We start from the raw sequence: 15,383 nt of genomic DNA on the forward strand, positions 1-15,383 counted from the left end.
GGAAAAACAACTGCAACATATTCACCTTAATGCTTTTCCATGTGGCGATACTGAGGTTAAATAATGCATAGATGTACAAAATTACAAATTACAACGAAATACTTTCCTGGCACTGTTTCCATCTAGATAAAAAAATCTTCACAAACCTGCAACATTCAAAACATCAAAAACTACAACTTTGCATGTATTTTCAGCGGAAAACAGCCTTAACCACAACTCCGAATAACAAAGTGTGTTGTCCACGAAGGTGGAACAACGCTTTCGTGAACCACAACTCCGTTGTTCTGAGCCTTAACCACGGATGTCCTGAACAACGAATATGTGTGGTTAAGGCAGAGGACAACATACTTAGGATCGGAGAGGACGCAGTCAGATAAGTAGGGCTGGTGTAGGCCTGGGGGGTAGTTTTAGGGATGGGTGTGGGGGTAGTTTGAGTTTTTAATGGCAGGGTGGGGGGTCGGGTGGTTTTAGTTTTTTAGGGGTGGGGATGGGGATCAGGGTAATTTTAGTTTTTAGGGGGTGGGGGTCGGGATAGATTTAGGTTTTATAGGTGGTGTGGGGGGTTGGGATAGTTTTAGGGGCAGGGTTGGGGGTCAGGGTAGTTTAAGTTTTTGGGGTGGGATGGGGGTCGGGTAGTTTTAGGTTTTAGGGATGGGTGGGGGGTCTGGGTAGTTTTAGGTTTTAGGGGTGTGGGGTCGCTGTAGTTTTAGAGACGGGTGGGAGGTTGGGGTCATTTTTGTTTTTAGGTTCGGGGATGGGGGTCGGGGTAGTTTTAGGGACAGGGTGGGGCATCGGGATAATCTTAGTTTTTAAGCGCAGGAGTTTGGGGTAGTTTAAGTTTTTATGAGCGGCGGTAGGGAGTCAGGGGAGTTTTAGGATTTAGGGGCAGAGGTGGGGGGTAGGGGTAGTTTTATTGGTGGGGTGAGTGGTGGGGTAGTATTAGGTTTTAGAGGTGGGGTGGGGGCTCACAGTAGTTTTAGGGGCAGGGGTGGGAGTTGGGGTAATTTTTGTTTTTAGGGGTAGGGGTGGGTGGTCGGGTAGTTTAAGCTTTAGGGGCGGGGGCCAGGGTAATTTTAGTTTTTAGGGGCGAATTTGGGTCACAGTAGTTTTAGGGGTTGGTGGGGGTTGGGGTAATTTTAGTTTTTAGGGGCAGGCGTGGACGGTCGGGTAGTTTAAGTTTTAGGGACGGGTACCAGGGTAATTTGAGTTTTTAGGGGCAAATGGGGGGGTTGCTGTAGTTTTAGGGGCGGGTGGGGGTCGGGTGATTGCACTTTTATGGGGCAGGGTAGTTTTAGGTTTTAGGAGTGGGGGTTGGGGGTCAGGGTAGTTTAATTTTTTAGGGGCAGGGTGGGGGGTCGGGTAGGATTGTTTTTAGGGGCAGGATTGGGGGGTCGGGTAGGATTGCATTTAGGGGTGGGGTGGGGGTAGCAGGATGGTTTTGGGTTGTTTTAGGGGTGGGGATAGGGGTAGGATTGTTTTAGTGTTGGAGGATAGCTGGGTCGCATGCTGGAACCATGCATGCTGTTCCACGCATACCTTTATCAGGCATGCCTTTACAATGAAAAGTTGTAGTTAAGGCATTTGTGGTAGAGGCATTAGTGGTAACAACGCGGTTGTTGTTCTGGCCGCGTTATTCAGGCATGCGTGGTTCCAGCATGCACTGTTCCGTCCTATATTTATTTTCAGCATATTTGTCAATTTCTGGGGTGTTCATATTGCATCAACAATTAACCACTTTAGGAAACTTGTGTTGTCATTCCAGTTCACTAGGGACTGCCCCATCGAGTCTTTCAGCACAATAATAGCTTTACATACAATTAAATCTCTTTTCTGATTCCTGTTGGCTTTAACAAAAATCTTCAACCTCACCTGCGGTTCAGCGACAATTTCAAGCCAGGGAACGAAGGATATTTAAGACACTTAGAAAATCAAAATAAGTAAGGCTAATCAGCTATTTTGAGTATTACACTAAAGATTGTACTAATTTCAAATTAAAGCCACAATAAAGATTTCATACTGTAACACAGATTTAGAAAAGCCTGCCAGGTTTCGAAAAGTCTTATTTCACAAAGTGAAAAACAATTTGTAAAGTGCGAGAGTGAGGAATGTATGTTTTTTGAAAGTTTGGCAAGCCTTACTTAATTGGGTGAGCACAGCTTCAAAGCAGAAACTGGACACAGGTAAATTGAGGGTTGGCAGAGTTCGGTTAGATTTTAACTGGATTTTGCTATGGTGCAGATATGTTAATGAAAGAGAAAAAAAATCGTTTTTAGGTGGCCAGTGTCACCTTGGCAACCTGAGATCATTCTTCATGGTTTGTACTCTTTCGCAGCCCAATCTTTTTGCCAACACATGAGTTGTGCCATGCAGGGACTTCCCTATCAATAATCTAGTAGACGTAGTGACACCACGACCTGGGGATTAATAGAGTCGAATTTCACCTAAGTAACTGGCTCCTTTTTACCACTACAGAAGGGAAGGAAAGACCCAATTTGCTTGCTTGCATTACGGGCGATGGCAACCTTGCTATGCTATTTCTGCAGTGTTGGTTGGTGCAGAATTATTCACTTTGAAATCCTAGTGTGGATAATTAAGAAGTTCTGGGACATAAGTTGTAACAATGGAGAGGATAAAAAGAGCTGACTGATCTCTTTCTATCGAAGGCCCAAGTATTTCCTGATTCATAATAGATTTGGCCAGGTCTTCTTCACTATGGCCTTAATTCTTATACTGGGGGATTTCAATTATGTCAGAGGCAGGACACATTTTAGGTGTGTGTAATTTGTCTCATGGCCTTCACATGTGACTTTAATCTCGTCCTAGCACATCCGTTTAACAACAATGTTTATTTAGCTTCTAATACGTGAACAAATGTTTCTAAAACGCTGAGTTAAATGTGGCCTAATTTTACAGATATCCTGATCATCTTGGATAGGTATGAGGAGTAAAGTTGCTGATTCTGAATAAAAATCTGATCTACATTCTCTTTGCATTATCAAGTAAAACTGAAGTTTAAACAATAGTGGGAGAGCAGCCCTTCAAAAAAGCAGGTTTTGACAGAGAAAATTGACAAAACCTTTCCAACTTTCTGATAATGAAAAGCCTATAACCTTTGCAAAACTTCGTCAGTGGTAGTTATTTTTATTAAAATGTCAGTTTGAGAAAGCATAGCAATAAGTAGCGACATCACGATTTTAAGAGAAAACAAGATTATTATCTCAGCAGGAATTTTCACTCAGCGATTTTATTGTTCTCTGAAAATAGGATACATGATAAACTAGAAGATTGATTGTGCTTTATTATAATGCTAGTGTACGACTTCGTGAGTCAATACATGTATTGTTAGCAAAATCCTGAACATTCTTTAAGCAGCCTGAATTCATGCACTCTGTGAAATGTGCATGGCAGGCTGTATATTTAAAGTCAGACGTGGCTGACTTTGTAATGGTCTACGTTCATCCGTGCAGATAATAACATTTTAAGAATAGTTGGTGCAAAGTGCATAGCCTACGGCCATTCTAAGATACTTCAGTGGTGTATCGTCAGAGTTAGTGGTATTTAGTTTCAATTATCCTTAATCTTCTATATGATAAACAGATATTACAAAACATTCTTATACAAAATTGTATAAAAGAAAATGATAATCAAAATAATTCATACAAACTGCTACATTACTTGAATCAAACATAAATACATGTCATTCAGTTACCCTCCCCTAAAAAAAATACCAGTCTTAGCGATGAGGAGAAAATCCATGAAAATATTTCTGTTTCCTCATTTCAAGGCTGACAACAGTGGACAATCAAAAACATTGGAACACATCTTGTGGGACCAACTCTGATTTATACTCCTACTTCATCAAGACCAAGGTTGTATATATGGTAATAATTCAAATAATTTAAGTTTCTTTCAGAAAGAAAAGGAGGGGTAAAAAACTCAAGGAATCAAGGCAAACTTGGGAAACCGAACAATTGAGTATGGAAATACCGTCAAACCAGGTGTTGAGGGCAAAATAGTAGAGTATCATATAAATGGCACACAAAGGAGAAGAATCAGGCACAAAAGTCTAGAAAAATCCTGTTAAGCATGGTTTGCTCTTGCATACTTACATCTACCCTCTCCCATGCACAACATAGCCCACACATGCTTACATCCACACTCAGTTCTCCATTACCAAGGAACTGGCTTTCTCCCTCTGCTTATCTGCCCACACCTACTAATTCTTCCTTCTTCATACTCTGACAGATCTAAACTATCTTCACAGACCAGCCCTTGTGTAACAAATAGCTTATGTGAGTCAGGAATTAAATAGGAGGAATGTGTTTGTTAGAAATGGGGTCTCTGTTTGGCAGTCAGTTTGCACTCTGTCCAAGCAGGGACCCTCACTCTAGTCAGGGCAATGGAAATACATACTTAGATAAGTCAGGCTCACCCTCCTGGTAGTTTGAAACAAGCAGTCAGGCTTATCTGATAGGAAATCTGTGAAGTATTTGAACCAACACACACACTAATACAGTGAAAACACTGCAAAATGTAGTTTAGAAAAATAGGCAATATTTTTCTAAATCAAACAAGACGAAACCGACAAAAATCCATCATACACAAGTAAAGTTATTCAGTTTTAAAGTAAAAAGAGTCCTACTTGAGAGAAAACAATTGAAACTTTGTTTTTACACAAAGTATCTGGATTGGTGAAAAAATAAAGCCGCACGGGTGAGCATGTGTCAGAAAAGTCAGCAATGCGTTGATTCCTTACTCACAAGTGAAGCCATGGGCAATTTCTTCTCCGGTCAGGTAGGCAATACGTCATTTTCTGCACCACAAGACAGCGATATGTCGATTTCCGGACAGGGCACCTCGGATCCATGCACGTTCACAATGACTTTGACCCAGCGACAATGCATGAGAAATCCTGGTCGCACAGTGATGGAAAACCATGATGGAAAACCGTGCTGCGTCGGGTTTGTGTTATTTTCAATAGCCGCAAGTGGGTGTTGTGTCATTTCTACAACCGCAATGCAGGTGATGCATCGATTTCCCAACCGGGATTCAGGTGGTGCGTTGATCTCAGCCACAAATCGGGTGGCTCGTCATTTTTACAGTCACGTTGCAGGTGGTGTGTCAAAACTTTCCCTGCACGGCTTCCTGTGTGTGGATTTCAGTTCTTGTTCTACCAGCTTTACCTTTTAAGAGTCCAGGGACTGGATAGGGCACCTCTTGGCAGGGCAGGAGTCTCAACAGAGGGTCCAGGTGCTGGCAGAGGAAGTCTTTGATGGCCCTGAAACTTCAAAACAGGAGGCAAGCTCAACCCAAGCCCTTGGAGATTCTTCACAAGCAGGAATATACCACAAAGTCCAGTCTTTGTCCTCTTTCAGTCGGAAGCAGCAATGGCAGGCCAACCCAGCAAAGCACAGTCACATGCAAAGGGGCAGTACTCTTCCTCCAGCTTTTCTCCTTGGCAGAGGTTCCTCTTGGTTCCAGAAGTAATCTGACAATCTGGGGTTTTGGGTCCAGTAATTAAACCCCTTTCTGCCTTTGAAGTAGGCAAACTTCAAAGGAAAGTGCCTGTTGTTCACAAGATCCTGCCTTACCCGGGTCTGGCTCCAGACACACACCAGGGGGTTGGGGACTGCATTGTGTGAGGGTAGGCAGAGCCCATTCAGGTGTACGTAACCACTCCTCCCTCCACTCTAGACCAGATGGGCTATCAGGATATGCAGGCTACACCCCATCTCCCTTTGTGTCACTATCTGTAGGAGGCTGGACTGGCTTGTAGTGAGTACCAAGGGGTACTTACACCTTGCACCAGGCCCAGGTATCCCTTAATAGTGTATAGGGGTGTCTAGCAGCTTAGGCTGATAGAAAAGGTAGCTTAGCAGAGCAGCTTAGGCTGAACTAGGAGACGAGTGAAGCTCCTACAGTACCACTAGTGTCATATGCACAATATCATAAGAAAACACAATACACAGATATACAATATGCCAAAGTATCTCAGTGAGTACCCTCAGTATGAGGATAGCAAATATACACAAGATATATGTACACAATACCAAAATATGCAGTAATAGCAACAGAAAACAGTGCAAACAATGTATAGTCACAATAGAATTCAATGGGGGCACATAGGGATAGGGGCAACACAAACCATATACTCTAGAAGTGGAATGCGAACCACAAATGGACCCCAAACCTATGTGACCTTGTAGAGGGGCGCTGGGACTGTAAGAAAACAGTGAGGGTTAGAAAAATAGCCCTCCCCAAGACCCTGAAAAGTGGGTGCAAAGTGCACCGAAGTTCCCCAAAGAGCACAGGAGTCGTGATAGGGGAATTCTGCAGGAAAGACCAACACCAGCAATGCAACAATGATGGATTTCCAGACAAGAGTACCTGGGGAACAAGGGGACCAAGTCCAAAAGTCACGATCAAGTCGGGAGTGGGCAGATGCCCAGGAAATGCCAGCTGTGGATGCAAAGAAGCTGCCACCGGATGGTAGAAGCTGAGAATTCTGCACGAACGACAAGGGCTAGAAACTTCCCCTTTGAAAGATGGATGTCCCACGTCGTGAAGAGTTGTGCAGAAGTGTTTTCCCGCAGAAAGACTGCAAACAAGCCTTGCTAGCTGCAAGGGTCGCGGTTAGGGTTTTTGGATGCTGCTGTGGCCCAGGAGGGACCAGGATGTCGCCAATTGCGTGAGGAGACAGAGGGGGCGCCAGCAAGAGAAGGAGCCCACTCAGAAGAAAGCAGCACCAGAAGAAGTGCCAGAACATGCACTACGAAGTGGAGTGAATTGGTGCTCACCTGAAGTTGTACAAGAGAGTCCCACGCCGCCGGAGGACAACTCAGGAGGTCGTGCAATGCAGGTTAGAGTGCCAGGGACCCAGGCTTGGCTGTGCATGAAGGAAATCCTTGGTGAGTGCACAGGAGCCGGAGTAGCTGCAAAACACGCGGTTCTCAGCAATACAGTCTGGCATGGGGAGGCAAGAACTTACCTCCACCAAACTTGGACTGAAGAGTCACTGGACTGTGGGAGTCACTTGGACAGAGTTGATGAGTTCAAGGGACCTCGCTCGTCGTGCTGAGAGGAGACCCAGAGGACCGGTGATGCAGTTCTTTGGTGCCTGCAGTTGCAGGGGGAAGATTCCATCGACCCACGGGAGATTTCTTCGGAGCTTCTAGTGCAGAGAGGAGGCAGACTACCCCCACAGCATGCACCACCGGGAAAACAGTCGAGAAGGCGTCAGGATCAGCGTTACAGTGTCGCAGTAGTCATCTTTGCTACTTTGTTGCAGTTTTGCAGGCTTCCAGCACGGTCAGCAGTCGATTCCTTGGCAGAAGGTGAAGAGAGAGATGCAGAGGAGCTCTGATGAGCTCTTGCATTCGTTATCTAAGGAATTCCCCAAAGCAGAGACCCTAAATAGCCAGAAAAGGAGGTTTGGCTACCTAGGAGAGAGGATAGGCTATCAACACCTGAAGGAGCTCATCAGAAGGAGTCTCTGACGTCACCTGCTGGCCCTGGCCACTCAGAGCAGTCCAGTGTGCCACCAAGATGGCAGAGATCTGGAGCACACTGGAGGAGCTCTGGGCACCTCCCAGGGGAGGTGCAGGTCAGGGGAGTGGTCACTCCCCTTTCCTTTGTCCAGTTTCGCTCCAGAGCAGGGCTGAGGGATCCCTGAACCGGTGTAGACTGGCTTATGCAGAGATGGGCACCATCTCTGCCCATAAAAGCATTTCCAGAGGCTGGGGGAGGCTACTCCTCCCCAGCCCTGACACCTTATTCCAAAGGGAGAGGGTGTAACACCCTCTCTCTGAGGAAGTCCTTTGTTCTGCCTTCCTGGGCCAAGCCTGGGTGGACCCCAGGAGGGCAGAAACCTGTCTGAGGGGTTGGCAGCAGCCGCAGCTGCAGTGAAACCCCGGGAAAGGCAGTTTGGCAGTACCCGGGTCTGTTCTAGAGACCCGGGGAATCATGGGATTGTCTCCTCAATACCAGGATGGCATTGGTGGGGCAATTCCATGATCTTAGACATGTTACATGGCCATATTCGGAGTTACCATTGTGAAGCTATACATAGGTAGTGACCTATGTATAGTGCACTCGTGTAATGGTGTCCCCGCACTCACAAAGTCCGGGGAATTTTTCCTGAACAATGTGGGGGCACCTTGGCTAGTGCCAGGGTGCCCACACACTAAATAACTTAGCACCCAACCTTTACCAGGTAAAGGTTAGACATATAGGTGACTTATAAGTTACTTAAGTGCAGTGTAAAATGGCTGTGAAATAACTTTGACGTTATTTCACTCAGGCTGCAGTGGCAGGCCTGTGTAAGAAGTGTCAGAGCTCCCTATGGGTGGCAAAATAAATGCTGCAGCCCATAGGGATCTCCTGGAACCCCAATACCCTGGGTACCTCAGTACCATATACTAGGGAACTATAAGGGTGTTCCAGTATGCCAATGTGAATTGGTGAAATTGGTCACTAGCCTGTTAGTGACAATTTGTACAGAGAGAGCATAATCACTGAGGTTCTGGTTAGCAGAGCCTCAGTGAGACAGTTAGACATCACACAGGGAACACATACATATAGGTCACCAACTTATGAGCACTGGGGTCCTGGCTAGCAGGGTCCCAGTGACACATAACAAACATACTGAAAACATAGGGTTTTCACTATGAGCACTGGGCCCTGGCTAGCAGGATCCCAGTGAGACAGTGAAAACACCCTGACATACACTCACAAACAGGCCAAAAGTGGGGGTAACAAGGCTAGAAAGAGGCTACTTTCTCACACTATCTAGAGGGGATTCACAAACAGCCCAACTGTCAGTCTGACCCAGACAGGAAATACACAAGCAGGCAGAGTCATAGAATAGTTTAAGCAAGAAAATGCCCACGTTCTAAAAGAGGCATTTCAAACTGACAATTTAAAAAGCAACTTAACCAGATTATGCATTTTTAAATTGAGAGTTCAGAGACACCAAACACCACATTTCTATCTGTTCCCAAAGAGAAACTATGTTTAAAAGATATTTAAAGGCAGCCCCCAAGTTAACCTATGAGAGAGATAGGCCTTGCAACAGTGAAAACCACATTTGGCAGTATTTTACTCTTAGGACATGTAGAATACATCAGTACATGTCCCACCTTTAACATACACTGCACCCTGCACATGGGGCTACCTATAGCCTACCTTAGGGATGCCTTACATGTATAAAAAGGGATGGTGTGGGCCTGGCAAGTGGGTACACTTCCCAGGTTGAATTGGCAGGTTAAAACAGCACACACAGACACTCCAGTGGCAGGCAGGTCTGAGCCAAGTTTACAAGGCTACTCGTGTGTGGCAGAACCAGTGCTGCAGGCCCACTAGTAGCATTTGATTCACAGGCCCTGGACCACTCTAGTGCACGTTGCTAGAGACTTACTAGTGAATCAAATATGGCAATAATGGAAAAGTCAATTACACATACAATTTACACAGGTAACACTTGCCCTTTATCACTAGTCAGTAGTGCTGAAGTGCTCAGAGTAACAAAATCAGTAAAAACAGAGTCCATCACACAGTCAGAAACATGGGAAGCAGAGGCAAAAAAAGACAGGGGAGACCACGTCAAGGATGCCAGGTCTAAAAGTGTGTATTTCTCCTAAGATTTCATGCATTGCAAGTGTGCCTCACCATATAGCACGCATTCAGTGTGTGAAATGGAAGAAAGTGTCCTAGTACAGGATGTCATAGTAGAAGGGTATCCTTCCTGTACAAATATATGCTAGACATCTTTTAACACATTTACGCTATGGCGCAAAAGCACTAGGGAAACTGCTTATATGCCTCCCAAGGGAAGAAAGTATTAGTAGGCGATATTTAGTAAGTATGACTATGCTGCTCTCTCTCAGTAGCGCAATACAACACAGCAACACTGGTTGCACACTTTGTTGAACTACACTTTAATAAATGTGCACATACATGCACAATTGGTTTCATATTTGAAACAGGTGTACAGAGAACGCACACAACACATGATTTAACAAAAGACAAGGCATCAATTAGTGATAATGTAAAAGTCTGCACCTTTCCTTGTAAAGGTCCTGAGCTGGCACTTTCTGCAGATCAGGGAACTGATGCATCAGTAAATACACTAATTTTCTCAGCTTCACACAATGTGGTAAAAGTTGAATCCCAAATACATATGGGAACATCTCCTTGGCCTTGCCCCACTAAAGTCACAATTCTGTGAAAACTACTAGGCTTCCTCTGATTAGGAGCACACATCCCCCAGCCATTTGGCATCATCATAGAGGTTTACTCTGGATCCCTATGGGGAGTGTGCGCTGGACACACTATGGGCAGGATGGGTGGTGGTAAACAAAAGTATTGATAGACATGCTTTAATAAGTCTAAACATTGTCTTGTCAGCTGAGCATCTAGGACAGAGCAGCTGAATATAGCATGAGTCGGACTAATTTACTCCATCTCCTTTGTGCTCCTCTGGTGGCTGATGTTTTGACTCAGAGCACTTTTTCACTGCTAACCAGTGCTAAAGTGCAAGTGCTCTCCCTTGTAAAATTGGAATGATTGGCTTATACCTAATTGGCATATTTAATTTACCTATAAGTCTCTTGTAAAGTGGTATCCCTATACCCAGGACCAGTAAATTAAATGCTACTAATTGGCCTGCAGCGCTGCTTGTGCCACCCACTTAAGTAGCCTGTCAAACCTATCTCAGGCCTGATAGCACAAGGCCTGTGTGCGCAGTTTTCTGCCACAGGGACCAAGTATCTAAATTCACTTGTCAGGCCCAGAACTCCCCTTTTACTACATGTAAGTCACCCCCAAGGTATGCCTTAGCTAGCCCTATGGGCAGGGTGCCATGTATGTAGAAGGCTGGACATGTGCCAGGTTGCGTGGCCTGTCCTGGTAGTGACAAACAGCCTAACTTGGTGTCTCACTGCTGTGGGTGCTGCCTTCTCATAGGATTGCATTAGAAATGCCCTGCCTTATGTGTAAGGGGTATTGTCTGATTTATGAGGGGTAGCGCAGGCATGTTTGGTATGGTTTTGATGGTGACAAGAAATGCTGCTTACTGGTGTAGGTTTATTTTTTATTACTATCACAGAAATGCCACTTCTAGAAAGTGTGCATTTACCTGTGCTTATGACTCAGGTGTTTTGCAGCTTGCCTCCAATCCATGTCTGGGCACACTGACAGTTGGGGCTTTGTGCTTACTTTTCAGACAGCCTGTACACAGGGAGGGTGGAGGTGTCACAGAGGTGCATCTACATATTGTATAGCCTTCCTGGGCTGAGAGAAGGGAGATGCGGGGCATACCTGCATTTGTAAAGGCTGTGTCCTGGCCTCGCACAATAGAGTTGTTTACCCCCATTAATGTTTGGAGCTTGTGGTGGAGGAGAGAAAGGGCATTTCCAGAATCAGTTGTAACTGGTTGTAACCCCATCTCCTCCCCATTGCAAAACACACTGTAAATCTAGTATAAGTACAGGCAAATTTTCCCCCCAATTTGGACATTCTTTGGACCTTCTTGGGACTTGAAACTGGACACAGGACGCTGCTGAATGGACTCATCAGGAAACCACCTTGGACTGCTGCTGCTGTGCTGACCTGTGACCTGCCTGGTCACTAAAAGGAACTGCCACGATCTGCACCCCTTGTGCTGGCCTGTAGTTGGGCACACCAGCCCTGTGCTCCTTTCTGTTTTCACTGTTCCCAGGGGAAGGGTGCCATGGCCCATGACCGCTGTAAGTATTTAGAGCATGAGGAGTGTTCCAGCGCCGTGGGATTTTGTGTGTAGCACTCTGGAGAGTGCCTTACTTCCTGTTTGCCCCCCAGTGCTTTGAAAAGCGTTTCTTGACACCACCGCCGCAACCCGGGCTTCAGATCTGGTCTCAGCGCTTTGAAAAGCGCTCTTTGGATGCCCCAAATCACTGCCGCAGCCTGGGCGATCTCTATTCATGAAGCGCGAGGATTGTGCACCTTCTAGTGCCCCCGGGGCTTGAGAAAAAGGTCAACGGAGCAAGCGTGCTCCTATTGGTATCCCCGGGCATGGTACGCTTTTGGAGTGCCTTGGGGCACCAGCCGCCATCTACTCCTGTGTATATCACCGCGGCGGCCCGGGAATCATCAGGAACACTTGCGCACCACATCGGGTGTGGGCAAGTGTGTCATTGCGGGTCTCAGGAAGGGTCCCTGAGAAGCAGGATTCGGGGTAAGACAATGGGAATACCCCCTTACCCCCGGTCTCTGCCGTAGGTACGGCACACTCCTTCTTTTTAAACTGGGTAGCATTCTAAGAACGGGGAAGGGAGGCCTCGACGGAGGCCCCCTTCCTCTTGCCCCCATAACTACTTGTTAGGCCTTGCCTGGCCCACACCTCCCGTGAAGGGTGTGCGGATTTCGAAGGAGGCCCCTACCGAAATCACAGACCTCTGGAGGGGCTTGTTACCCACGTTAGAGAGGGTGCAGACCACCCCTCTCCCCCACGAGCACCACGTGGCCCCCGTTGTGCACATAGGAGCACTGGGGGCCTGCATGCTCCTCTTCTAGGCACTAGGAATCCAGCTTCTTCATAAAAGCAGGTACATTTTTAGGAGATATTGGCTCAGTGAGCCTAGTATGAACCTTGGGAGGGGTTTGTATGTTCCTACCTGCTTTCATGACATTACATATATGTGCTGATGTTCCTTTTATGGGCATGACATGCTGATATGTATTTTTTATGACTTGTGATATATTCTCTAATGTTCCCTTTTATGGGTATTTATGAGGTATTCATGACAAGTGCATAGAATTCTTTACTATAATTCCTGACTACTGCTTATGTTGCAGAATCCTGAGTACTTACGTGTTCTAATGTGACAACTGCGTATTCTTGCAGAGTATTAGTAACTTGTGTAACGTTCTGACAACTGCTAAGGTAGCAGGGTATTACTAACGTGTAATGTTGGTCTAATTATGTTTTGTGCAATACAGTTTATTTTTACATAGCTCAGTCTTGTGTTTACTTTGTAGTGTACATTTTGCATCACGTGTGTTGGGTGTGTTGTGCAAACGCTTTACACATTGCCTCCGGGTTAGGCCTGACTGCTCATGCAAAGCTACCAAGGGGGTGAGCAGGGGTTATATTGGACGTGTAACTCCCTTGCCCTGACTAGAGTGGGTGGGTCCTGCCCGGGTTAGGTGCATACCCTAGCCAACCAGAAACCCCATTTCTAACAGTTGTATATAGTAACAACTCCTGCAGAGGCATGCAATGTTCCAACTCTTTCAAATTGTCCAAGGGGAGACCCCTTGTGATGCTATTCTGCATGATAATTCATAGACATTTAGGCCCGTATTTATACTTTTTTTGCGCCACATTTGCGTCGTTTTTTTACGCAAAAACGGCGCAAACTTGCAAAATACCATTGTATTTTGTAGGTTTGCGCCATTTTGCGTCAAAAAGCGGCGCAAATGCGGCGCTAAAAAAAGTATAAATACGGGCCCTAATCTTGCAGTCCAAGGCCACTGGCTAAACTAATTGTGGTATAGCTCCTTTCCATATTTTGCCCAAACCATGGGAAAGAAACAATAATAAGGAAATGGATATGTAGAGTTGTGATGAAGGCAACACACTCTACACTTGGCATTTTCCTCTCACTAACCCATACAGCAATGTACAATTAATGACTAACTGACATGTCCTAGTGCCCTACCATCTACATCCCTCCTTGGCCCTTCACCACAAGTATAAATACAGTGCATCTCAGTAACCAAGGATGGAAAGGATGCATAAGAGAAACCTTATACTTTCAAATTAGCCTGTCCTGAAGATCTTTAAATCATGCAGAATCAATTAATCATTGACATCAAAGGGATGGCTATCTGAGGGCTATGTTTTATAGCTGATATCACTTTGCGAGGCATTGTTTGTATTCTAATCCCCACCCTTTTCTTCAATATAGTAGATTTCACTATCTTTGAGCTCATTGAGTGAGACAGCATTTCAGCACTAAGGGGGTTATTCTAACTTTGGAGGAGGTGTTAATCCGTCCCAAAAGTGACGGAAAAGTGACGGATTTACCACCAGCCGTATTACGAGTCCATTATATCCTATGGAACTCGTAATACGGCTGGTGGTATATCCGTCACTTTACCGTCACTTTTGGGACAGATTAACACTCCTCCAAAGTTAGAATAACCCCCTAAGTGTGGCAGTAGTGCCTGCACTTAAGTTATAGGAGGAGAGCTTTTGCTGTAGAGCTGATTGTTTGTTTACCAGTTACCTCAGAGGATGGAGTGGAAACATTTCTAGTGGCTGGTAGTGTCCTAACATGGGCATCACAGATGGCCATCCTTTGGTACACCTGTTAACACAGAACAAGCAAAAGAAATATGAGCAGTAAATATAGTTGATTCATTCACATACCTCCAAAAAATACAGACGGCTGAATCAAACAACAAATTCATTTTGATTCAGAAAAAATGAGAACACAATAACAGAAGTAAGCAACAAGTGTTTGCCAAGAGCGGATTTTGTATGCAGCACAATCCAGCTTACGTATCACTCAGGGGCTCAGAATTGTGAATAAAAACATTAAATCAACTAGTCGACTAACAAGACAACAGTGTGGCCAAATGGGGCGTGCTCTAAAGCCCTTTAAAGCCTACTGTCAGAGTCTAACTTTTAAACTTATTTTCTTGTTGTTTTGTTGCATTCTTTTCTGAACAATTTATGGTTAACTCATCATTAACATTGCCCCAAAGTAAACATGCACAGCTAACAAAAAAATGGCTCTGTTTTCATGGGAACAGAGAGGACACTCCCCCTCTAGACAGGAACACACCAGTAATGAATGTGTGTCCTTCATGTGGTTAAGCCCTGTGTGGAGCACCACATTGGGCAAAAAAAACTGGAATTAGGCCCATATTAAGTGCCTGATATAGGACGCTGGCCTTCTCTGTAGCCTACAATACCAAACACCGTGTAAAGGGTCAGGGCAACCACATGTTGTATTAAAGGTATACAAACTAGACCATCTAATGCTCTAATTGCTATGGTAGCATGGTGGAGCAGTTAAGCTAATTTAGGAGAAGTGCAAAGCATTTGTTGTACTCACAGTATAAATAAAGCAAGACACACACTCAAAAGAATAATTCAAGACCAAGATCATCAAAGTTAGGCAAGTACTTTTTAAGTTATGAATTTTTTAAATTTAGCAAAAATAGTATTTTTGTGAGCAATTACACACCACAGGAATCAAAGAAGAAATACTTTCAAAATGCATATAAAATCAGGCAATGCATTTTTTTCCAATGTATCCTTCTGCAGGTATGTTAAGATCAGTGGTAGGTACGATGGACCAGCTGGAGAAGTTTGGATGGCTGCAGGTCGTTGGACC

This window comes from Pleurodeles waltl, chromosome 3_1 (genome assembly GCF_031143425.1).
Source record: "Pleurodeles waltl isolate 20211129_DDA chromosome 3_1, aPleWal1.hap1.20221129, whole genome shotgun sequence".
NCBI lineage: Eukaryota > Metazoa > Chordata > Amphibia > Caudata > Salamandridae > Pleurodeles > Pleurodeles waltl.